The sequence below is a fragment of the Cygnus atratus genome, chromosome 23 (genome assembly GCF_013377495.2).
Source record: "Cygnus atratus isolate AKBS03 ecotype Queensland, Australia chromosome 23, CAtr_DNAZoo_HiC_assembly, whole genome shotgun sequence".
NCBI classification, from domain to species: Eukaryota; Metazoa; Chordata; class Aves; order Anseriformes; family Anatidae; genus Cygnus; species Cygnus atratus.
The window spans coordinates 3,067,363-3,092,043 of NC_066384.1; the positions used below are offsets into that span (position 1 = coordinate 3,067,363).

General features: G+C 56.2%; 1 protein-coding gene across 3 annotated transcripts in view; it reads right to left on the reverse strand.

Moving 5' to 3' along the window:
* RSPO1 (R-spondin 1) overlaps positions 1 to 16,701 on the reverse strand; it is a 28,600-nt gene extending 11,899 nt beyond the window's left edge. Inside the window, exons 1-2 of one of the 3 annotated variants that reach the window (XM_035562386.2) lie at positions 16,519 to 16,687; positions 3,175 to 3,509 (exon numbers count right to left, since the gene is read on the reverse strand). The gene's annotated coding sequence lies outside the window, so the exon portion shown is untranslated. Of the gene's footprint in view, positions 1 to 2,666; positions 3,072 to 3,174; positions 3,510 to 16,518 lie in introns of those variants that run through there. The other 2 variants (XM_035562385.2, XM_035562384.2) reach the window with 2 other exon arrangements.
* Positions 16,702 to 24,681: the final 7,980 nt, after the last annotated feature.

Sequence of the window (24,681 nt, forward strand, 5' to 3'; positions counted from 1 at the left end):
GATATTATATCCGAGTGCCAAGTTCTGCAAAATCCCTAACCCATAAACTTCACTGAAAAGAAAAAAAATAATAAAATAATAAAAACCAATCTGGCAGCGGAGCTCTCCGCAGCATTGTTGAGGTCTGACTCCTTCCACCAGCTTCTGCACTGCATTCCCCCACATCTGCGGAGCCGTGCTGTGACCCTGCAGACGGGGAACGCGACGAGGAGGGGTCCAGCCAGCGGGCACCCCCCTGCCCAGCCCCCAGCAGCAGCCCCCAGCCCTGGTGAGCTCGGGCTCCCCGCGCAGCACGCACAGCAGCAGCTGCTCCAAGTGCTCCTGCGATTAACAGTGCCACAGTCCTCTCTCTGGGAGCGCTTGTGCTCGGCACTGTAAAACACCAGGAAATTTTTTACTGGGGGATTTCCACTGCCCTTGCTGCTAGCACTGGGACGAGGAGCAGCAGCGAAGCTCTGCGGCAGGCTGCAGGCTCTGCCGTGCCCACGGGAGCAGGGCAGGAGCTGCAAGGCAGGAGCTCAGCTGGGGTCCCAGAAGGGATCCAGCCCGTTTTGTTTTTTAGGTACAACTTCACGTGGCTTTAAGCCTCCCCTAAAGCTCAGTAACTCACCAAATGCCAGCTGGTGACGAGACGCACTGCAACGGTAGCAACCAAAGCAAATTTCAGGCCAGGGATTTCAAACCAGAGCATTTTGGACCAGTGCAGACGGGGCGGACTAAAACCCAGAGCTTCCCACCAAAAAAAAAAAATCCTCAACAACCCTTAGAGGCCGTGCTGCCGCACAGTGGGATGCTCCCTGGCAGCCAGGGAGGTGCAGGGCAGACACACACGGTGTCAGCCCCACGGCCCCCACATGTGTGGGCATTTAATGCAATGTCCTACGTGAGCACGCACCAGCTCAGTTCAATGCCCAGCTCCCCTCTCACTTCCCTGCGAATGTGGCCAAACGAGGGTTTTCAGCAATATCATACAATTGACTCTAAATGCATGGTTTTAAAAGCAAACTTCCCAGGCTGACAGCAGCCCAGTGAGGCACAAGCTGCCGTGTAACCCGCTCCTCTGGGCACAAGCAGAAGTGAAGCCCGGGGCAAAGACCCTAAGCAGCACGTGGGGCTTTCTGCTTGGCCATACGCAAAAGAAGTATCCTCCAAGTGGGAGCTCCCCACGAGGACTCCCTGTGTGTCGGCTCTGCCACCGAATTGTCACGGCATGGGAAACCTGAGCCTCTAAGAGCCCAGCGAGCAGCACTGATTTCAGGAGCAGAAGGAAAAACACAACAGGAAAAACAGCCAGGAGCCTCAGCTTTGGGCATCAGGGCAGGGCCAGGAGTTGTGCTGGTGGGAGGCAGCGAGCAGGGCAGCCCGAGCTTTCTCCTGGCCAGCTATTGCTGCAAACACTTTTGATGTTTTTTTTCTTTTTTTGCAAGAATTTTTTCTATCACAGAGGATCATCGCAGCAACAGGTTGCCTGTGGGCATGGCTGGACAGCTGCGTCTGTACCAGGGTCTCCAGCCAACACCTCCATCCTTGGGGGAGATGACACTTTCCCACCCTGTGGCTGTCCCCACAGGCTGTCCCATCCCCTCCAGTTCTTGCTTTGCCAGCAGAGCCTCCCAGCCCCATAGTTGGGGGCAGAAAGGTGCTTGGGTCTAGCTTGGGCAATGGTACCACAGGGTTGGCTGTGGCTGGCTTATTTCGGGTGTGCTGGCGGGGTCGCATCCATGCCCCCTCTGCCACCAGAGCGGGTGCTCCCGCGCCCCGCAATCGCTCCCCGCCATGTCCCTCAGGGTGGTGCTGCTGCTCTCGCAGCCGGGGCCGGGGCACAGAGCCAGCTGGAAGGAGCCTCTTCCCCAGGGTGGCTTCCAGGCATGGCACAGAGCCCGCGTCCCGCAGAGCCACCGCGTCCCCGGCCCGGGCCGGAGGTGAGCTGGCAGGCAGGAGGTCAGGGACACAGGTGGACTCCAGGCAAAATAATTCACAGTGGATGGAGCTGCGGGCAGAGGTTTCACTGCAAGTGCTGGGTCCCCACGGGATCTCAGCTAAAGCCTGGCCACCAAACAGCACCTTTAAACACTGCCTCAAGTTCACGGACCTTCACCTTGCGGGGCTTCCTGCACTGGTGGCCATTGACCTGTGCACAGGAGAGCAAAGGCTCCATCCCTACCATGCCGTGCAACATTTGCTTCTGCCAGTACTGCCTTATTTTAATGCCTTTTGCTGTAAAACACTCCTTTAAACCCAAAGCACATCACCTGCATGCCCCCACACCCATCTCGAGGGCCGTTCAGGGGAACGCACATGCCTGAACCTATAGAAACCGTAGGAGCCCAAGGATGAGACTCCCCCAGCGCCTGCATCATGCTGCAGCCCAGCTCTGTAGGTGCACAGGACCACGAGGATGGGTCTGAGACTTCGCCACGATCCGAGCACATGTTGGGGACACCCAGAAGGGAGCCAGGTCCCTGCCCAGCCGTGGGATCACAGCAGCACGGAGCCCAAACCCCTGCTAACCCCCGGGCTTGTCCGCCCAGCGCCCAGACACGGCAGCACTTCCCCTACACGGCAGCACCCGGGGTGTTAACACGGCCGTGTAATTATTCCCATGATCACCGTTAACCATTTCCCCACTGATCCCACGTCCAAAACCCCCGGGAGCACTTACTTACCCCGCGCTCCTCGGCTGCCCGCCGTGCCCCCATGGGTGCCGTCCTCCGCAGGAGGCTGAATTAAGGGTCGGTATCGAGGCAGGGACCACTTAACGGGTCGGTCCCCAAATTGTGCAGCCCGAGCCCACTCCTCTCCCCGCGAGCCGGTGCACGGCAGCACACCGAGCAGCCGCAGCCGGTCCAGGAGCTGTAACGAGCTCCGCGCACTAATGAGTGTCACCGACTCGCTCTGCACGCCCCAGTGCCAGCTTTGGGAAAGGAAAGCAGCAGGAACGGGAGAGAGAGGCAGCCCGGCTCCCCTGCACAGCCCCGCTCACCTTGGGGGTGGGGGAGCCGGGGATCTCGGCAGATCGGGCTGTGATTTCTCCCAGCTTTCATTGTCTGAACTCATTATCCGCGTTGCACAAGGCAAAGCCGCAAGTCGGATGCTGACAAGGCTCGCGTTCCTCATTAGCAGCCCACATTGCAAAAGCTTCATCTAAACAAACATGCATTCTGAAGCCCTTACCTCTGACTTTGTCACTCCCTCATCACTGCTGAAAAGACTCTTACTGGTTTCCCAGCTTTAAAACACTACAAGACCAACTACAAAAATCCTCGGTTCCTCCAGAGAAAGTTACATGCACGTTTCTGTCAAAAAAAATGAAAAATACTTTCATGGCGAGTTCATGGAGAAGTCTGGTGCATTTGGGTCTGGGGGTTTTGTTGACTTGTTTTTTAAAAGCAGGTTTCTAACAGCTTCCCAGGTTTTGCGCAGAGAAACAAACCCTTCTGTGATGTGCAGGATTTCAGCTCGTAAAGATCGCCCAGGCTAGTTCATACTCCATCAGCCCACGCTGCTCCCTGTGTATGCAAAGCAGAAAGTATGTGATCATATCAGAGCAATTTGCACATTAATAAATCCTGGTCTCAGTGCCGTAGACTCCATCCCCATCCACCAGGTAGGGTTTTTTTATTATTATTATTACCGGAGTATCCAGCTTTGTAAAGGCATCTAGTGCAAACTCCTGCATGAGGGAATTCCACCCCACTAGTACCACCTCCTAAGACAATATCCAGCCAAAATATTGTGACTGTTGCAAAACCCGGACTGGAGCTCAACAAAGGACCTTCCAGTGTTGCATCCAGAGCCAACGGGGTCTCAGTAAATTACTGCAGAGTGACACAACATCCCGTTCTCTTTGTAGTCTTTTTTATTTATGACAGTTAATTCCGAGTTATTACTAACATTTCAGTGGTAACTGGCATATGAAGTCATCAGCTGTCACAACTGCATCTGTTAATAAACATGTCAAATATTAAAAGCAGCTTATTATCCTCGGGAGGGAGGAAGGCACCAAGGCGATGAGCTTTAAAGCCTGGTTATTTTTCCATCCCTAGCTGTGCAATGGGAGGAAATGCTCACGCGTGGGAAAACGTCCCCACGGTGGAGCCCTGCTGCTCCCTGCCCTGCGTCGCACCCAGGCAGCCCACGAGCCCTCTCCCCTCTCCCTCCTCGCTGCTGCACCATCCTCATCCCCCTTCCCCTTCTCCTCCCAGGACAGACTCTGCTCCACAAGGGGTGTGGGGTGTAAAGGGGAAAGCCGAGGTGTGGGCACCTTGCTGGTGTCCCCGAGAGCTGCTGTGCCCAGGGGGCTGAGCAGGATCTGGCCCCAGCAGCACGCAGCCACCACCCTCACCAGCATGCGCTGCTGCATGCAGCATGCCTGCTGCACCAGGGGCTCGGGAGAGGGATGGCAGCAGTGTCCCCGTGTGTCACCGACCCTCATCCCAGCTCCCGGGGGGCAGACACAGTGCCTGCAACACGGGCACCTGCTGGGAGCCCCAACAGCTCATCCACCAGTGCTGCTCCATTGGCACCCGGAGCCAGAAATCAGGGTCTTGAGCCCACTCCCACCCACGGGTGGGTTTGGGAGGACACATGGGTGCTGTGCAAGGAACAGCAATGTCTATGCCATCTTCTTCCCTACCATTCGAGACCATCATCCCTAGCACAGGAGAATGTAGCATGTCTGCTCCTGCGCTCTGTCTATGCGGCTGCTCCACGTTCCTCGTCCCTCGGTGGCAATCCCAGGCACAAAGTCTGCTCCTGCCCGAGGCTCTCCTTGTGGCGCTGCCTCTGCCTGTCTCTGAAGGTAATCTGCGGTCTTTGAGGGGTGATATAGAAATCGGTGGTGATATCTTCTGAACTCTCTACTTAGGGGTTATTTGGTGATAACCCAACCAAGCGGTTCCCTTAAAGCCCAGACGTGTGACTTGCAGTGGGCAGAGTCTGGGGAGCTGCAGAAGGTGATGCACAAAATGCTCCATCCTTGCCTTTTGTCTCTCATTCCTCCTCCTCCAGCCATCTTCCCTGTGGCACTACATGTGTTTGAACCAGAAGACGGGCGATTATCCCCAGAAACCACCACCAGTGGAGCTTGCCCAGGCTCAGGCTGCTGGCTCCTTACGGGGAGGAAGCCCCACCTGCATGGTGCTATGAGCGGGGTGGAAGGAGGCAGAGCTTCAGGGCTGGCGGCTGAACAGTCCCGGCTCTGCAGAGCAGGGAGAGGAGCTCCAGGCTCCCAGCTCACTCCTGCTCCTGTTCTGCATCTTCAGCAAAGCCTTACCTTTGCCACAGCCCAGAGACCGCTGCGATGCTCACCGCAACGGAGCAATCTGCTCTGGGGCTGGCGTCCCTCAGAACAAGGAAAGAGTCAGCAGGAAGGATCCCATACCCAGCTCTGTCCCGTGCCCGGAGGTGCCTCCCCTCTGCAGCACACAGGAGCAGGGATTTCCTCCAGCACAGCCCCTGCTCCTGCCTTTCGGTGCAACGCAGCCACCAGCGCCTCTTCCGCCAGCTGTGACCGCGGCCGGCTCCAGACGGCTGCGCTCCCCCGGGAAGTGGGTCAGCTCCTCTAACCATCTGAACACATGTCAGCATTTATTTTAGGTGTAAGATCCACTCGAGCAGATGCCATAATTCTTCTGTAATGAATAAAATTCTGTCTCAGCTTCCAAGTTTTCCTAGGGACATTACAGGACAGCATGCTGACATATGAGCGATGCCAAGCAGGGTGACTCACCAGGCAGTGAGTAGCAAAAGTCTCGTACAAATGAGCTGCATTATCTTCACTTCATCTTCCCCAAGCTTTCACAGCTCCTGGCTGAAAGGCAAAGGGCACAGGCTCTTCCTCAGGCTGTCATGGGACTGATGGTGAGCTCCTGAACCCTCCTCTGGGTCCCTTGCTCGGGTTCAGGGCAGGTCCCTGCTGATGCTCCACGAGCCACCACTGAAGATGTGTCTCTGGGCATCCTCAGCAGCCTCTGGCAGGAGTCCTGGAGCTCTTCACCATGAGGAAGAGGAGGGATGCCATAGTGGACATGGCATGAAGCCCCCCAAACACGCGGGGAATCTGTGTTCTTCAGGTATGAGGACAATAATGCAAAACAAGAACAGACAACAAAGAAAATTCACCCTTCATGCAGATTTTCCTTTGCATTGTGTATGCGTTAATGCATGTGAATATGGATGTTTTATTTGTCCTGAATTGTCTTCGGCACGTCTTTAAATGTCCCTGGTTTCCTACTTGTAAACAACATCTTCTGGGCTCGTTGCTGTCTCGTAGGAGCATTAGGGAATGTGGTCTGAATATTGCACAGATGTTACGTGGTCACTACTGTCAGTCTCCGTATTAAAGACCTTTTTTATTTATATTTAGAGGTTTTCTACTTTCTATTCTAGGAAGTTCTGAGGGGCCATCAGACATCGCTCTGGGACAAAGTCATGAAATTAACCGAAGAGTGAAAAATCTCACAAACTGAAGATTTTGAATGCTATGCTTGCATCGGATAGCCAAACCTTTTTCTTTCTAATCTTTCTCGGATCACTGCAGCTCCATTTGACAGCTGTAGATCAAGTTTCAGTGTGGAGCAAATGTTTACAAGCGAGCAATAAACCCCTGAAGACAGAGCTTTATAATGGAAACGCTGACAAATCCAGCAGTAGGACCAGGGCTACCGGGCGCATCAATAATTAGCGAGCAGCACAGTGTATCCGACTGAAGGCAAGGCGATGTGCTTGCCAGCTCCCTGGTGTTAGAAGGTATCGTTGCAGAGGACAGTAAATCACACTAAATCCTGCCTTAACACCCTCCATAATAAATCCAGCATCAAGTCCCACATTTCTTCCCCTTCTGACAGGCAGCTAATTTACCGTTTTGTTTTGCTTTAGCTAATGGCTCTTGAGGCTGATCCTAAATTAATCCTAAACAGGCTGTTTCTCTCTTGTACAAAAGGACACGAAATTCCACATTTTCACAGGGCAAAAACGCCAAGCCACTCCAGATTGAAAGCAGAGCCGCTGACTCAGGAGGTTTTCCTTGCAGCCCGCGCAGGTGCTGGGGCAGCATGGTGGGCTCCAGCCGTCCCCGTTCCTTGTGCTCTGCTCCCAGGGGCTGCCCCAATACTTCCTTCCCAGCAGCTTCTCCTCTCGTTTGCAAGATGCCTGAATGCAATCGAGAAGGAAAGGCTCGTGAATAAATAGCTCGCCAGATTTGCTCCTCCAACAGCCAGGACATCAGCCCAGTGAAGCGCCGCGCTGACTCCAGCAGGACTTGGATGCTGCCTGCAGTTGCCAAAAGGATTGACGGCCGGTTCTCCATCATCCGTACATTTGTTCACGTTATTGAGGTGAGATGAAAAGCCTCTGGTCCTAACCCAGAGCCTGTGCAGTGCCCAGCATGTGGCAGACCTGGTGCTCCTGCCTAAACCCAGAGCAGGAAAAGGAGCAGGGCACCTCGCTCCATGCGCTGGTTGCTCCTTGGTTTGGAGCTGGCTCCAGACCTTCAGCTGAAAAGGTCCCGGTCATGGGGACAAGGACACGAGCAGGCTGCAGGGGTGTTCCTCCATGGGGATGGCGCAGCACAACCTGGGGCAGATGCATCCCTGTCCCAAATCCCACCCTTATGAACAGTCTGTGCAGGGAAGGAGGTGTTACCAAGCAGACGTAGGCCACCTGAATTCAGTGTTTTTTGTTGCTTTCGGTAGAAAAGCCAGCTGCAGGTCTCATCCTCACCTACACCAGCCTGGATAACTCTGCCCAGGTCCGGCCATTCCCTCACAGGGCTCCATGCCTCACTCCACACAAACCATCACTGTGCCTGCTCCGAGGGGGAGCCTCCCCCCGTTTCTGCAGAGAAAACGGTGACTCCCACACCCCCAAACCCAGTGCTGGAGCACTTGGTTCCCCTCCCCATTAAAACCCTGCCTTTACCTGGTGGAGCTCGCCCAGCCGCGGCTCCGGTCCCGCATCCCCTTGTGCCCCCAGCTGCCAGGTGACAGCAATCCCCCCACGGAGACCCCATAGTGCCTGGGGACCGTGGGGACACCCCGGATGGGACCCGTTGGTCCCTTCCCCCCCCCCCCCCAGCAGCTCCAGCAGCGAGCAGCACAGCTCCTGGCAGACCAGGGCTCTGGCATTAACCCTGTCTGCAGGAGCAGATACCAGCACCTACAAGTTCTCAGCTGGCACAGAGGATGTATTACTCATCCCCAGTGCCTCATCAGCCTTCGATAATATCTCAGCATAAGCAAAAAGCAGAAAAGACGCTCGCTGAGACACCAGAAGGAAAGGGAGAATGGTCTGAAACCTCTGCAGCACTGCGGCCCCAGCCCTTCCCCGTGCTGTTTCTCTGCACCCTTCTCGGACACAAAGGTCTGCTTTTCAGGGGGCTTATCTAGCGCAGGATGATTGATAGCCTGGGCAATTGTTTTTAATAATATCTGCACACCTGCAGTCCTCAGTCCCCGGTAATACAGTTATCCCAAGTGCCTAACTTCTTGCATAAACAACCGCTCTGGTTGCAAAGACAACTATCAAGTTCCCATCGCAGCCTGCAGAAGCCCCGCTCGGGGGTCAGGCACGGGGGCACGCGGGATCATTCCTTCCACGGGGCCACGGGAGAGCCAGCAGAAAGGGGGCTGCTCTGCTATGGGGGCATCACCGGGACGTGCCTCTTTTCCCAGGGCAGAGCGAGCACCTCGAGGCTACCCAGTGCCCGCAGAATGACTGGGGCATCCCGTGTGCTCCGTGCTCGCCGGGCACGGAGGAGAAGGGGAAGAATGTAGGAGAGGGCAGCATGTGGGTGGCGAATTCATGCTCCCAGCAAGCCGTCCTGCATCCAGCACCTCGCCTCGGGGCCAGACACCGCGTGCAGGCTGGGCGCTTCGCCTCTGCCTTGGAGCGGCGTTACGCGCATGCTGGGAAACGCTCCCCTCCCGCTCGCTTCGAAGGCCCTTTTCCCCTGTTGTTTGAGGAATGCTGTTTGAATTAGCTCCACGGATTGCAAACAGACCCCGTTGTTTTCCTTTTCCCGGTGCAGGGAGGCTTCTGTTCTCTTTGGCCCGCTGGATTAACCAGGGGGCCTCACACGCTGACCCCTCTGCAGCTCAGGGAAGCTAATTTAATCCCAATATTGTTACAGATCACAGCAGGACAGATCTCACAGATTCCTTGAGGCAAACCAGCGCTGAGCTCTGGCAGGGACAGCAGCGCGCTGTGTTTGTGGAGGCAGGAGCCTCTGCCATTTTTTTGAAGAAAATTTCCTCTACAAAACTCAGGAGGCCAGCACCGGGGTTGTGGGGCAGCCCCAGGCACGGGGAGCTCCCACCAGGGAGCTGCTGCCCCTGCACCCCACAGCATCCCCGGGCACACAGGAGGGTGGGGGGCAGAGGTGAAGGCGATGCAGGCTGGCATCACTTCATTATTTTTTTCTCCTCCTTATTTTTCCCCATTGGATGCTCCTGGAGCTGCATTTTTGAGGTGTGTTGTTGTCAAGTCGTACAGAAAAGCCACAGCCAAGCTGTGCCTGCTCCCAGCACCCGTCACCTGCCCCATCCCTGTGTCACTCCCCCAGACAGGTCTCGTCTCTTCACATCTGCAAGGTGGACCAGGGCTCCATCCCTGGCCCTGCTGGAGCTGCCACGGTCCTTGCACCAAGTGCTGGGCAGAATTGGGCTCCCCCTGCCCTGATTGTGCATTGTCCCCAACACCGCCCCAGGCATTGCCCCCTGCATTGCCCCATGCATTGCCCTCTGCTGGCTCTATCCACATTTATCGTTTCCCTTCTGTCTGTAGAAGGCAGGCACGATCCCAAACACCCTGCTCAGCTCTGCCCCAGCTCGGTTCCTTTCTGCCCTCCTTCCCCACACGCAGGACACGGCCCCACGAGGTCAGCCAGAGCAGAACCGCAGGCAGCCACGGGCACTCCTCCCTGCTGCTTCTCCTGTCCCGTGCTGCAGGGAGATGGGGAGCTGCTGATTCCTGGGTGGTTGCTCGCCATGCCAGGGCAGCGCCCACGCACCTTTGTGGTGCTTTGCTTCAGGAAAAGGCATCCGGCACCTTTGTAGCAGGGCAATCATACAAACCTCACTTGTGCTTTAATGTGTGCTGTAATTTCCTTTCTCCTGGAGAATTTCGCTTCTCTTCCTGCGCACAGCACCTCAGCTCTTCCTCCCCTTGACCTCCCCTACCTGAGACACACCGGTAGCTCTGGGATTAAAGTCAATTTTTCTATTTAACAAACCCGCAGAAACCCTCCACTACCGCCCAGTGTACCTCTCCAAACCACATCATGCTTTTCTTTCAGGCTGAAGCAGGATCTGCTCCAGAGGGAAGCCAGCCTGTGGTGCCACCACCACCACCCAGGACCGTGTCCAGCACCAGCAGCAGGGGTCCTGCTGCTCCTGAGCGTTGGTGCCAGCGGTGCGGGGAAGCCCTGCCCCCCCCAGCATCACTCCGGGGGGCTTTGATGTTCGGGAAACGTAAATTGCTTTGAGACACTATTAAAGTCAAGCTTAAATGATGACAGGCCACAGGGCTGGGACTTCCAGCACGTCTCGTAACTCTGTCCAGAACTGGAGCTGGGAGAAGCACAGCGAAGAGGACACGAAACCCGGAGCGTTTGCAGCGGGGGCTGCCCCACGAGCAGCTTCTCCCTCCCCGGGTTTCTGCCCTGCTGCCAGGGCTGGTGCTGCCATGAGCGTGGGGCTGGGGGGGCCCCAAAGAGCTGCTGGAGCCCAGCCTCCCCTCGGCCACGAGTGGCTCTTGGGAACATTCCTGCTGGATGACATTTCCCAGGGCACTGAGAAAAGAAAAAAAAAAAAAAGGCACTTTTTCCCAATATAAATTCTTGCAACATTAAAAAAAATATATAACACAATAGCTGTAAACTCTGAAATGGCTAGGGGTGAAAAAGCTACAGCTTGGCGTGGAAATAGCACTGCCATCCTCACCGACTGGTCGGATCCCAGATGTGAGACATCATGCGTGACAAAAACCCCAGGGGAAGGCCACGCAAGAAGCTTGTAATTGCTGTGGACTCCCACCCCGGCATGGGGACACACACGGGTGACCTCAGGAGTCCCCAGCGCTGGTGTCAGTCACCTGCAGTGGCGCGAGCAGAGCTGGGGTGGCCCTGGACCCTCCCCAGGGTCAGCCAAAGCCCGTGGAGGTGGCGAGGAATATCGCTGTTTTGAAATCAGGGGAAATAAACCATTTGTACAGCAAAAGCGAAAGTATAGCAAAACCAGCGAAGTATTTTTCTGTACCAGTATAGCAAAAGCTGTAGAAATGTGCTTGCTTGCTGCGTTCCCTGAGACATTTGCAGCACATCTATAATTATTTTAATTATAATTAAAGGCTATATGCTGTGAGTGTGCTGAAGGAGCATGGCTAAGGCTGCGCATACGGCCTTAATTCTGCTGCACTCTGGCTTTTGAGAGGTTTCCAGTGGAGCCCTCAGCTTTGCTGGTGCGGATGGGATATGTCTATGTATTGTGTTTTAAACTATATAATTAATTGAGTGCAATGCTCTGCAAGGAGCTAATTCTGCCTAGGGATTTGGGTAATTCTATAAACATGGAGAAGCAGCAACGCCCAGCCCCGCCGCCGCGCTTGGTGAGGGGCTGCAGGGAGGAGGCTGGGCTATGCTGGGAGCTGGGTCTTGGGGTTGCAGAAAGCGGGGACTGGGGCTCCTGGGGTCTTGGGGGAAAGGGAAGGGAGAGGCAGAGATCGGGAGGATGAAGGGGAAGATGAGAAAGTGGAGGGCTGGGGGTAGGGGATAGTCGGTGCCACCCCACGGCCGCACCGCGGCACTTCTGCGCATGCTGTCTGCTTCGAGGTCGGCGTCTGCACGGAAAAAGCCTGCGCATATTTTAAATATCTTCAAGATGACGGCGCGAGGAAGAGAATGGATCGTGCATGGCTCGAAAAGATGGCAGAGCTGAAAACAATGGTCTGAGGCAAAGGAAAGAATGCTTCAGCGAGGCCTTAGCCAGAGAGCCGTGCGGGGCGGCAGAGCAGATGCTCGCGACGTCTGCTTTGGGGCTTGGCGGTTTTAGACAGTCAGTGCAAGTTCAGATGAGCCATTCTGTGGGAAAATGCAGTGACGCCTCCAGGGTGCACAGGGGAATGACTGAGAGACTCTTCTCATCTGCATGAAATATGTCCCAAACCCTCCGCCGCCACCCTCCCCGCGGGGACAACCATCCTGCGTGGCCCCACGCCCCCCGCCGCTCGGGTGGCGCTGAGCCACAAGGTTCAGAAAAGGTGGATTTAAAAAAAATATATCAGTGAAATAACCCAGGGAGCTTGGATATTCAGAAGCTCCGGGTGATGGGCAGCTCCTCTCCTGCCGGTCAGTGGCAAGAGGTTTGAAGCACAAACCACGTAGGGCCACTTGTCTGATTCTCTGTTTGGGGGTTTTGGTGACTGAGGGAGATGCTCGGGCACAAAGTATAGGAGACAGCCACCCCAAAAGGGACAGGACCATCCAGGAGCCCTGCACCACAGGGACTCATCCAGCTTCCACCCCACGTGTGTGCTGCAGACAGCACTGACAGCCCGGGGCACTGACAGAGGGGTGAGGGGCAGGTCGGAGCCACGCTCCTGGTTAAAGTTAATGGGAAATGAGCATCTATTTCCCCGTTGTGCCTTTTATAATCTCCTCCAAGCCGCTCATGCAGATTCCAGGCATGTGCAGCGGGATCTGTGAAGGGCACGGGGCGTGCGTGGGAAGCGCCTTGCTGCTGCTGGCAGGAGGCTGCGGCTTCGCGCCTCTGCTCCCCGAGGAAGAGCCGGGGCTGAGCCGCACAAAACCCACGGCCAGCCCCTCTCTCCAGCACTGCTGCAGGAAGAGGCAGGAGATGTTATTTCTTGGAGATGCCTTCTCGTTTGCTAGGAGGGAGAGCGACTCTCCAGTGATTGCAGTGTCAGCAAGAGCTACCATGGACGTGACAGCCTCTCATGGAGCCTCTGCCCTGGGAGCGCCGGGGTTTCATTTCCAATTAAGTTTTTCATATGGTAGCATTCAGAACTTTGATGGGAGATGAGGCTACTTTTGTCTAAGAGAGAACATACTTTCACTGTTGCACCCGGCCCAGAAATGACTTCTCCGCTATTAAAATGTAATTTAATTTATCTGCATGCATTCTGCGATGACTAGGACTTGTTCTAAGGAGACCTTTAAAGGAGAACTTTCGCGTTATTAAATGTATGTGCTAGGAAGTTGAGTTCTGGCATCCTCTGATAACCAAATTTCTTTTCTAGCCTCCACTATATCCATCATGATAAAAGCCCCTGCCAAAGCCCTAACTCAAGCCATGCTTCTGGCATATTGTGAAACGAATCAGGGTGGGGGGTGGGGGTGGGGAGAAACCCACAAGATGCTCCAGTCCAGTATTTTTTTTTTAATCAAAGTTTCAAGGATATTGATGGTTTACCTCATAAGGTAAACATTTGTAGCCCAGTTGCTTTCCCAGGGTTAAACCAGAAACAAGTGGCTATCTGAAACTGCAACTGATTTGCTCTGACAGACTCCAGTCAGCTTCAAAATGAGTTTTCTTAAAAATCACAGGCCCTCGATACGCGTGGAGCGGTGGCGTTAGTGCTTCCCCCAAGGACCACAGGACGATCACATTTTGGGGAGAAAAACCCGCTCCCTCCCCACAGTGCGGTGCCTGTCCTCTCCGGACACTCGGCTCCTGCACCACTGGGGGGGACCCCAGCAGCTCCCACTGCTGCCCAGCCTGGGGCACAGCACCCATGGGTGCATCCCCCCAGCCTGTCCCCACGCTCTGCACTTGTGGTGGTCGTGCACCGTGGGCAGCAATGGGTGAGGGATTCTTGCTCCTTGCCACTGTCTCACCACCATCCGGGGTGGCCTTGGGCAGGTCGTTGTGTGCTGCACCAAAGTCCCCCTCAGACCCTCTGCCACCCCCAGATTTACCACCCGGCTCTTGTGCCAGCCACCCCTTTGGGTGCCACTCATGGTGCACCCGGAGGGTCTCCCGCCACCCAGGACAGGCACTGAGGGTGTCAGGGTGCCCCTCAGCCTCCCCAACAGCACCATTCTTGCAGCCCTCCCACAGCACCATCACGGTTAACCCCAAACCGAGCTGCAGCGGGGCTGGCTGGAATCGGGGAGCAAAACCCAGGCTCAGGCTGGACCAAGCCGTCCAGGCAGGGGGGATGCCGCTGTCTGCTCGGGCAGCGGGTGGTTAACAGCAGCATCCTGCTGCTCTGCCTCCTGCAAGCTGCCTGCAGCAGCCTGGGGCACAGCACAGCTCGCAGGGCTCTATTTATTCTGCACTGACAGCTGGCTCGCTGAGGATATCACCGTGCCAGCCTTTCTCCTTGGCAGACCCAAGATTAACACAGCCCCAGCTCCGCGTACGCTACCTGCTAACAGATCCCGGGTCCGATGCCAGCCAGCACCCACTGACGTGTCAGCTGCTAGCCTACAGAAACCTCAGCACCTCGAGCTTCAGGCCCTCTCTGCCCTCCCAAACCTCATCTGGGAGGCACCGGCCGTGTCCCCCCTTCCTAGCAGTCCCCCCGATGCTCATCCAGCCAAGGGGCGTGCGGCTCGGCAAAGCTGCGCGCTGGGGAACGGCACGAGGGAGCTTTAATTCAGTTCAAGACGAGCAGCGCTACTGTGCTCGCTATTAAAAGCTCCACGCAGAGCGTGAGATTTCCTGCGCACAAAGAGGAAGGTATCTTTTTTTAGAGCCTAATTTTATTGTTTCCCCAATGTATTAGCTCGTGGACCGGAGCCACGGCAAACCGTGCTGTGAAAGGAGCTCCCTTCCGTAAAAGCGTCTCCAGGGCACAACAACGGCTCCGGAGCAGGGACAGTGCCAAGATGCTTTCACCACCAGGGCTGGCATCGCCCCCGGGACTCTGCACATGGCACAGCACCACGCTGGCACCGCTGGCGTGCCTGCCTGGCACAACGTGCCCACGCAGCCCTGGCTCCCGACCGCAGTGAGCTGCTGCTCTGTTCTGAGTATAAGTCAGAACCTGTAAGCGGCTCGTTACGGAGACGCTCGCTGTTCGAGGAGGCTGGAGACGGAGAAGGGAAAGAACTGCCAGACCCCAGCTGGTCTGGGCTCTGGGAGTTGATGGAGGATTAGCCCAGCAGCGTGTCTTTACAAATCGCTGGTTCCCAGAGCACACAAAGCAAAGCTCTGAGCGTCTCGGCAGCGAGGCAGAGACAATTACTTGGGGGAAACAACAGTGTTTTCCTGCAGGGCGCACGCTGACGGGACCCTGGCTTCCCACAGCTCCTGTCCCACAGCGGGCACAGCACCGGGGCTGGGCTGAGCACAGCCCTCCTGCTGCAGCCTCTGCATTCCGGGCTTGTGCCTCCCAAACCAGAGAGGGTTTGCAGAGCTGCTCCAGTCCCTCCTGGCATGGCCTGGAGCAAGGAAGCTGTCTGACCCAGGAGACGGGGAGGCTGCTGGGGATGGTTTCTCTGCTCGGCACAGCCTTGTGCCTTCTCTGCAAGGTGTCCGCAAGCCCTCGGGCTCAGGACCGACTAAAACCCTGCGAGAGCCTGCAGGCAGGCCCCAAAGTGCACTGACCACGGATACGGCCCGACTCCTGCACCCCTCCCAGCGCGTCCTGACCCAGATAGGGAGGGAAATCCAGGGCTGCACTGGCTCATGGCAGAATTATCCATCCCAACACCCCCAGCTGACTCCACTGCTGCCACAACCCGCTGCCAGCCCCGGTCCCTGTGCCCATTGTCCCCCTGCCCACTGCCCTCCCCGGGCTGGGGCCTCCCCGCCGGCCACCCCACCGCAGGCAGCGGCCGAGCTGGAAGCGCTCGCTACTTGTTTCACGGGCACTTCCGACATTTCCAAAATTGTTTTCGTTCTGGCTTGGAATGAAGACAAATATTTCAGAAATTTCCTGGATAACATAAAGTTTAAAATATCCTCCAAACTAAAATAGAAATAATAGGCTATCTCAGCTCTCGTATTATGTCATATCATGCCAGCTCATGGTACACTGTGCAGGATTACAGATGGCTCGTGACGAGCAGATGTAAACAAAAATACAAATAATGTCAACAAGAGAGGAGAAATGAAATGCTGAAACGAGAAATTCTCTAAAACGATCTTTTTTTTTCTGCCTCGTGCAAATTAATTCTCCATGGGAAATCGCTGGGATTTCATAAAAGAGCACAGTCTGGTCAAAGCAGCCTTGTCTGGAGGAGGAGAGACGCCCCGGGAGCGCTCCCCACCAGCGATGCCGCGGCGGCGGGGCTGGGCGCAGGCTGTCCCTGGTGCCCCTCGCCTTCCTGCCCCCTCCTCCCCTTCCACCTCTTATCTGCTTGATGGAAAGCCAAGGCGAGCGTGGGGCCAGCCCCGCTGCGCACCCCCAGGTCCGCGCTGTCGGGCGGCAGAGATAAAGCCAAGATGGATAAAGCCGGGCGCCGGGGTTAACCGTGGAGAGCAGCAGCTCGGAGGGGAGCGGAGTGCTCGTGGTCCCCCCCCGGCCACGCAGAGGGGCTGGGTGGGCTCTTACCTGGGGCTGGTTCCTGCCGTCCCTGCTCATCTCCCACCCGGACGGGCGCTCAGCGCCGGCACCGCTGCCCCACGACGGGGCTCTGTGCCGGGCGGACCGCCGGGCGCTGGCTGGCACCCATCCCCGCCTGTCCCGTGCCTCTCCAGAAAGGCTCTGCTGGGAAGCAGCGCCGAACCTCATGTCTCCGACGCTGTATCCACCCCTTCCCACCCTCTTGGGGTTCGGTCCTGCCAGTTCCACTTGTGGGCTGTCCTCACCACTTTGGGCCTTTCTACCGCTCCCCTTCTTGTGGCTCCGGATGTCACCACAGACACGCTTTTATGAGAGTGGGCTTGTGCAAGGCTTGTATAAAGTGTTCTCAGAAATACGAGGTCCTGTCATTTGTAAAACTAATAAAAATGTCCAATAATTTTTACAAGGGAAAAATGAGTCATTGGATGGCACATTTCTCATTACTGGCATTTTACAATTAAAATGAGTATCTATTGAATCAACCCAAAGCTCTTATTGTTAGCAGACACTAATAACTTCCTGAGCTATTGAAGATACTTTTTTTCTGAAGAAACATGACCCCTGACCACTGCATTTCTCGTCGAGAGTGGTATCCAGCTGAGACCAGCTCTGCTCAGCTCCTGCTGGAGTAGTTTCAAACACATCCTGATGAGACTGGTGGCTATAGCTGGGTGGGAAATTGTTTTTGAGCCCTCAAAAATGTTCAAGATTTCAAAATTTTTCCCGTTCCACATGGGGATGAATCCAGAATTGTTCAACTTTTTTTTTCTTTTCGAACAAAAAAAAAAAAAAAAAAATCATGGAAACCAGCTCCGGAATAGCCAATAGCCATCGGTCGCACAGAGCCAAACGAAAGGGGGACTCCCGCCCGCGGCTCGGACCGCGGCGCTGGTGGCTGCGCTGGCAGGAGCCGACTTCTCCTCCCAGTGTGGGACATCCACCCTGGACCTCCTGACCTTCTCTGGTGACAAATGAAGCCAGGACAACTTTCCCGATTCACCGCAGCACTCGCGCATGCTCCGCTGAGTGCTGCTCTGCGCCACGGGCAGCTGCCAGCAGAGCGAGACGGGGCCATCGCCACCTTCTGCCCTGGGAGGATGGGGATTGCTGCAGCTGCTTGCGTTGTCAGAACCCGCTAGAAACTTCAGGAGAGTTTAGAAATGGCCTAATTTTCAACAGGCACTAAGCTTGTCTGCTGGTAGCTCTAAAAGTCAGCCTCTATTCATCTTGGGATGGATCTGAATTGCCTCCTGCTTTAATGCACACCCGTATGGGCACTGCGGGGTATTTTGGCAGAAGGGCCCCAGCAGCCTCGGTGGTGCAGCCTCCTACGTGGGTGCATAATGCAGTCAATTTTGGGGAGGGGTTGTGCATGCTGGGGGCGAAGGGTTGCTAATGAGCAATGAAACAGGCTCCTGATGGAAGAGATCAAGGAGAAACAGCCCTGCAGCAGCTCCGAGGCTTCGCTTCCCCCAGCCATTCCTGCTCTGCCCACGAGGGCTCATTGCCTCTTCATGAGATTACTACGAGAAGCCAAGTGGAGTGCAGGAATTACTCCTGAAAGCTGTTCCAGATGAAGCAAAAGTGATTAAAATGCAAAGCCCATGTAACTGCTACGGCAGAGCATCCAGGGAAAGCTCCTGCTATGGGCTTTAGGAGGGAAGCTCATGGCTGCTGCATGGCCAGCTGCAGCCAAAATCCCGGCACATGCCCTGATGTGCACCCCCTGGGAGAAGGTGTTGAGGACAGTGTCACTGGTGCTGGGGACAGTGCCACCGGTGTACCCCTGGGGTTTCTGCTCACCCAGACTCTTGCTCTTGATATCCAAGCTGGTATATTTGTCCTGAACCCCCAGGCTTTTTTTTTTTGGGGGGGGGGGGGGGGGTGCTTTTTTCCCACCTGCACATCCCAAGGGCAGAGGAAGAAACTGTTTCATTGACATGACACCAGAAAAGAGAAGCCAAATTCTCCCCACATGCACCAAGAATACAGTGAGTATCTAGACGGGAATGGCCATCATTCCTCCAAAATCCCAGTGGAGCCTGGGCAGCCAGGCTGCTGTCACATGTGGGGAAGTTCAGTCCCTATTCATACGTTCAAACACGTGCAAAGCTGATGAAAAACTACCATGAAATCCCATTGCACAGCAGTAACAATGAGCAAGTGCTGGCTTCTAAACACCGAGTGCCCTGCCAAGGAGCAGGCAAGTACCGATCCTGCTGGGCTGCGGGGTCCAGGCGCTGCTTTTGCCATCACAGCTCCTCTCTGAGCAGGTCTGCACGAGACCAGACCCCGTCCAGCTGCATCTCCGAGCCCTCTGCCAGAAACGAATGCCCAGAAAAGTCTGATGGAGACTTTACTCTGTCCTTGCTAGAGGAGTTCTTATCCACGACAAGCAGAGGGCTGGAGAAGGCACCACGTGTTTGCTGGTTGAGCAGTCGAGGGGGCGCATGGGGAGGATGCTGGGCTCTGCTCCTTACACACCACTCTCTCTCTGGACCCTCCTTGGACTCCATCCTCCCGATTTAGCTCTGGAGGAGATGGCTCTTTCTCTTGGGAAAATGCCGTGGGAGTGGGGATGCGGGGCCCAGATGCTGGGGACAAGCAGATGAAATTGTTTTCCATTCTCTCTTATTGTGCAATGGCTCCAGAGCTGGAGACACTTTTCCTTTGCTACTGAACGTGGGGGCTGGGACGACAATGTGTATTGTCATTTGTAAGTACTCTAAGTCTCTCCTGGGACCTACGTGCGTAAATCTTGTATTTGCTTTAGCATCCTTTTTCCCTGTTGCATTTTTGCATCTCAGCTTCTGCCTACGCCGTCTATGTGAGACTGAGCTCTACAGACACCGGAGTCCTGTTTCCAGCAGCATCCAGTTAGTGCTGCTGCCATCCCCGTCTCCTGCTGTGAAGGGAGTGCCGTGGGAGCTGGCTGCTCACCGAACGCCATGAGCTGCTCACCAAATCCATCCCAGCCACCGTCCTGCTGCGGTGCCAGGTGCCTGGGTGAGGCGCTCGCAGCAGGCATTGCTGAGAGCCTGCAAGTATTGCCAAGAGCTTCCCTTTATGGCTTCGTCTTTGCTGTTAAAAGTTTTATGGGATTTCCTCGGCACTCAGATTTACGAACGTGCTCGCCCAGCCGTGGGTGCCACCAGCCTGGCCCCGGGGATGGCTCCCAGGTGGCACCGCAGACGCTCAGCTCCTGTCCCCGCAGGGCTGCGCTGCGCCTGGCCCTGCAGCGACTTTGGCGTCCCCGCCGCGGGGACTTATCGGCTGATGCCGCAGGATTTCCTCGCCCCGCCAGGGTCGCACAATAGCGAGGACAGGCTGCTCCGCAGACACCCTAATCCCCGTGCGATTGTGCGGCGTTTCGGGGGGTGACGGTAGTTCAATGACACTTTGCAAGGTTAGCAGGAATGTTAATCCACACAGAAGAAAAAGGTGACAATTATTTAATGCCGTGGCCGGGAGCTTTTGTGCTGCCCTTAGGATGATGGGCTCATACCGGGTGATGTTTTAGGGCACTGCTGAGGACCAGCACTGTATGGGCCACCTGGGCACTAACCACCCTGCTGGGGCACAGGGAGGGAGAGGGGATGGCACTGCCAGATGTCTGTGCAGCCTGGCCCGGCTTCTGCTCCGTCCCTTTGAATTTTCATACGAGTAACTCAGTTTCTGCCAGCACCCAATGAAAGCACAAACACGCACATGGCCAGAGCACACACGGACAGCTCTGGAGAGCAGCAGAGTTACTTATTGTCTGAATTCAATTTCCAGAAAATTGGGTGTCTCTTACAATTCTGAGATGCCTCAGCAGAAGGGCAGCTGATGAGCTCCTGCTCTCCGGCTGCACGCTGCGGCGCGGGGACTTGTTGGGGGACAGCGCGGGGTGCACAGCCTGCTGAGGGAACTGCAATGAACAGGCTCTGGATACCCATGGAGGTGTGGGGCAGGCGGTGTGGCTGTCTCTTCCCTGAAGAGGTGGCTGGGTATGGTGCGAAGCATCTTAGGAGGCTGCAAACAGATGCTGGGTACCAAAGGAGCATGCATGTGCTGCCCTGTCTGTGCAAAGCCTTGGCCGCTCCCCGCAGGACGGTTCCACTGGCATTGGTAAGATGCTGGGAGGTGGAGGAGTGAAACAGCCTCGGAACTGCCAGCCGGAGATCCCTGACAGCCACCCAGGGATTTCTCATCCGCAGGAAGGGCAGGGTGGGATAAAGCACTGAGATAGCAGGCGGGATGCTGCCCACTTGCCTGGGGCCAGCACAGCACCACAGCACATCTCTGCGACCTGCTCCACAGTACAGGAGCTGGCACGCTGTCCCCGCCTGACCCCGCACACATCCCCACCACACACTGAGAGCCAGCAGCATCCCGACAGCCTGGTCTGGTGGCTCCACGGTGGCCTGGGCAAGGCCAGCCTCAAGGTGACCTCTGGGCAGTGCCTGGTGACAGCAGGGACATGCACGTGGCTGGGGAGCAAGGGACAGAGCCCACGGTGGAGGGCACAGAGCACGGCCGTGGTGCAAGGCAGCGTGTGCAAGCGGTGCTGGTGCAGCCCCGCTCATCTGGCGGTGTGCATGTGTGCGCGCTCCTATGTGCGTGTCTAAATCATCGCGGCTCAGTGGATTTCAGGCACTGCAGGCAGAAAGTACAAATCTGCATTCGATTAAAAGAGCCCTTTGTAATATAACCTATATGAGCCTGCACTTAACACCCATCATCCTGAGGAAAGCCCAGGCACTCTTCCAGCCAGTTGGGCTGCGTGCCTCCGGGGCAGATCTCCCAGGGACATGAGACTGCCGGGGCAGGAACTTGGACCGAGTTTCTGTGCGGATTCTTCCCCCTTCGAGAGAGGCACAATGGGGCTTTGCATGAGTGATACAAACATGCCAGTTGTACTTAAGGTTGACAAATAATGTAAACCACACAATCTGGTTTGAGGGAAACGACTTCACCACAATTTATTTTAGTGCTTTAAACATCACGCCAAACTCTGTAGTGAATTGCTAAATTAATGCCGGGCTGCCATCTAAATAGACATCTTCAGATCACAAGCATGTTATAGGGGGAACGGTTTCCTTTGAAATGGTTCCCACAGCTTAAAGGCTGTGCAGAGAAAAAATGTGCCCAGGATTCAATTGCTGCCAACATGTGGTGGCCACATTTCTCTGCCGCTATTGGCCAAGATGCTCCGCAAAGCCGAGGAAGCATCACTGAGGTGGAGAGATAAACTGGTAACCATGGGGAGACAGGGAATGCCATAAGCGGCTCGCTCCATGGAAAAGGATAAAGAAGAGTGCTCACTTCCAAGCTATAAGCCTGGAAAAGATGTGCCCTGCTCAGGCAGGGACCTCTCTGTCCCCACCACGCACTGTCTGGGCTGCTCATGATGCAGCAGAGAAGCCCGGCAAAAGCACAGTGTATGTTTATTCCACTCTTGATTTTCCATCAGCTTCTTGGCTGATGTAATCAGCGTCGCTGCATTAACTCTGCTCCCCTGGCGGCCAGAGATCAATGGCAATTTCCACCAGCTTACAGCGGTGTCCCAGTTCTCCTAAAAGGAAAGCTCGTCGGGTTCATTGGGCGAGGGCAGCCAGGCTCCTGGGGGACAGAGCTGGCTCACTGGTGCTGGGAGGCTGTGTGTGGGAATCACAAGGAACTAGAAGCTGCTTTCACACCTTCCTTGTCCCAAAGTCCACGACTGGTGCAGATTGGAGAGGTGCAAAGTGTCTGCGGGCATTTGAGCAGGACTTGGTGAGGATGGATGGCAGCGGTGGGGGTTACAGAGAGCAGAGGTGAGCCTGCCCCTTGGCTAGAGCAGCCAGGTGGGGTGGGAGCTGGGAGCTGGATGAGGGACGTGCTGAGGATGTCCTCATCCCCATCCTCATCCTCATTACCTTTACCTTGGGTGGCTCCAGCTGCTGGGTGCTGGAGAGCTCACGGGAGCAAATCCTCATCCCAAAGCACACCCCAGCACCCTGCTGTGACAACAGGTCCAGGAGAGCTGCCCCTTGAAGCCCAAAGGAGCAGGGGGGGCTCGTGGTGGGCACACACGCCCCATGTGTGCTTCACATCTGCACTTCAAACGCCGCAGATAGCTTTGCATCCAGTGGCCAGGCTGCTAGCAAGCACCCTGTAGACAAAGGATGAGAAGACAAAGGAAAGGGAAGGGAGCTGTCACTTGGCCACCGTTCCCACCCAGGCAACTTGGTTTTTATTTCCCCATCACCAACCCGAAATCCATCTTCCATGCTTTCGTGGCTCAGTCGCTCTTTCCCCTTATGGTTTCCTTCAGCTGAGCTGGAGGAAGAATAAAGAAATGTCTCTCAGGGCCCCAGCCTCTTACAAGGCTCATAAATATGTCTCTGCTTAAAAACTCAAGGATTAATTAACTCATGAGTATCTCCTACCCAAAGCTCTGTGAAAGAGCACCCTCCTGTGCAGGACGCAGCCCTTCTGCAGGAGCTTTGCCCGAGCGGGAGGGGGACAGGGACGGGTGACTGTGCCCCCAGCTCCACGCCACCGCCAGGCTCCTGGGCCCCCGGCACCACCAGTGGGACCACCGCCAGTGGGACCGTGTTGCCTTCACAGTGTTTTCAATTAGGCACTCGACAATGCCCACGCTTGGTGGTCCGTCGTAAATTTTCAGGCTGACGGTGCCACGGGGGAAGCTTGGAACAAGGGGGCTGGTAGCTCTGGGCGCATCTCGGGGCCGAGCTTGCAGAAGCACTGCCCAACTTCCCTCCTGCGCCTCCTGGCCGGGTGCCCAAAATGTTGTGCTGCCACTGAGCCCTTTGCCTGGGGGCGCACGTTGGGGGTGCCTCTCCTGAGAGCTGCGGGGGTGCTTGCTGCCCTCATGCCCCTTGCCCGGCATAAAGGGGCACCAAACCCTGCAGCAATCACGGGGCAAAGTGGTGCTGGGCGTGCGAGGGCATCCCCTGCCCTCCCCGGGCTCCTATGCCCCTGCTGCCACACAGCACCTGGTCTGCAGCCCGGCCGCCCCGGGGTCCCGCGGGGGCCATGTCCCTCGCCCAGGCTCGGCCATGCCCAGCACGGCCCCCAGGCAGGGTGGGTGTCTGCAGCAGTCGTTTGGTCCTTGGCACAGCGTGACAGCCCAGCAATCGCCGGTCTCTGAAGAGCTGGAGCTGCCAGGAGCCACTCCTTCCTCAGTGGGCCCGCGCGGAGCTGGTACGAAACAAACAACTTTTGCAACATGTTTTGTTTTCCATCATTACATTTAAAAAGTAAATAAATTAAATCCATTTTGCTGCCACTTTGCTATGTCAAGTGTAACCTGAGCGTCGCTCGCGTGGGAGGCACGGCGCGGGGCCTCGCCGGGGCTTTGCAGCGCTCCGGAGCAGCGCAGGGAGGCTCTCGGAGAGCTGTGTCACACCTGCAACTGTCGCCAGGAGGGATGCCCCCATCCTGCCCATCACCTGGGTCCGGCAGGGCTTGAAGGGAGCAGAGAGGGGCACGGGAAGCTGAAGCACAAAGGGACCAGGGATGGCTTGGGCTGTGTCCCCAAGGAGAAGGCACCAGGTCTGTCCGCCCCCTGCTCTGTCTCCCATCTTCATCCCCCTGCTCCATCTCTCACCTTCCTCCCCCTGCTCCGTCTCCCACCTTCCTCTCCTCTCCTGCAGAGCCATGTGGGGAGGCACAAGCTGCACGGCCCCCTTCCCACACTGCTGTGCCTCCCGCTGGGCTGCAGCACCCAGCACCACCCAGCAAAGCACCAGCACAGGCAGGAGACACCGAAATGACCTGACCTCCCTCTCTCCTTTCCTTCGTGTCTCTCTCCAGGAAGAGTCTTTGTGGAGGAGAGGCCCCAGGGACAGCTCGCTGTGCCCAGAGCCGTGGAGGTGAAGGCATCTCACCTGCTGTGCTCCCACCTACCCGACCACAGCAGAGGCGGCCTGCGTCATAGCCCCGGGGCGATGCGCTCCAAACCCTCTCAAAAATGCAGAGCGGGGAGGGGATTGCTGGGAGCACCCTCCAGATGCCTGGGTTTTATCCTCTGCCCGAAGGAAGCTGTCTGCACCCCGGGACAGGCCCCAGTGCTGTTGGCACCGGACTCAAAGTGCCCACTGATGTCATGGGAAGTGCAACTTGGCCCTGGGTGCGAGAGGGCTCGGCGCAGCTTCCAGCTGG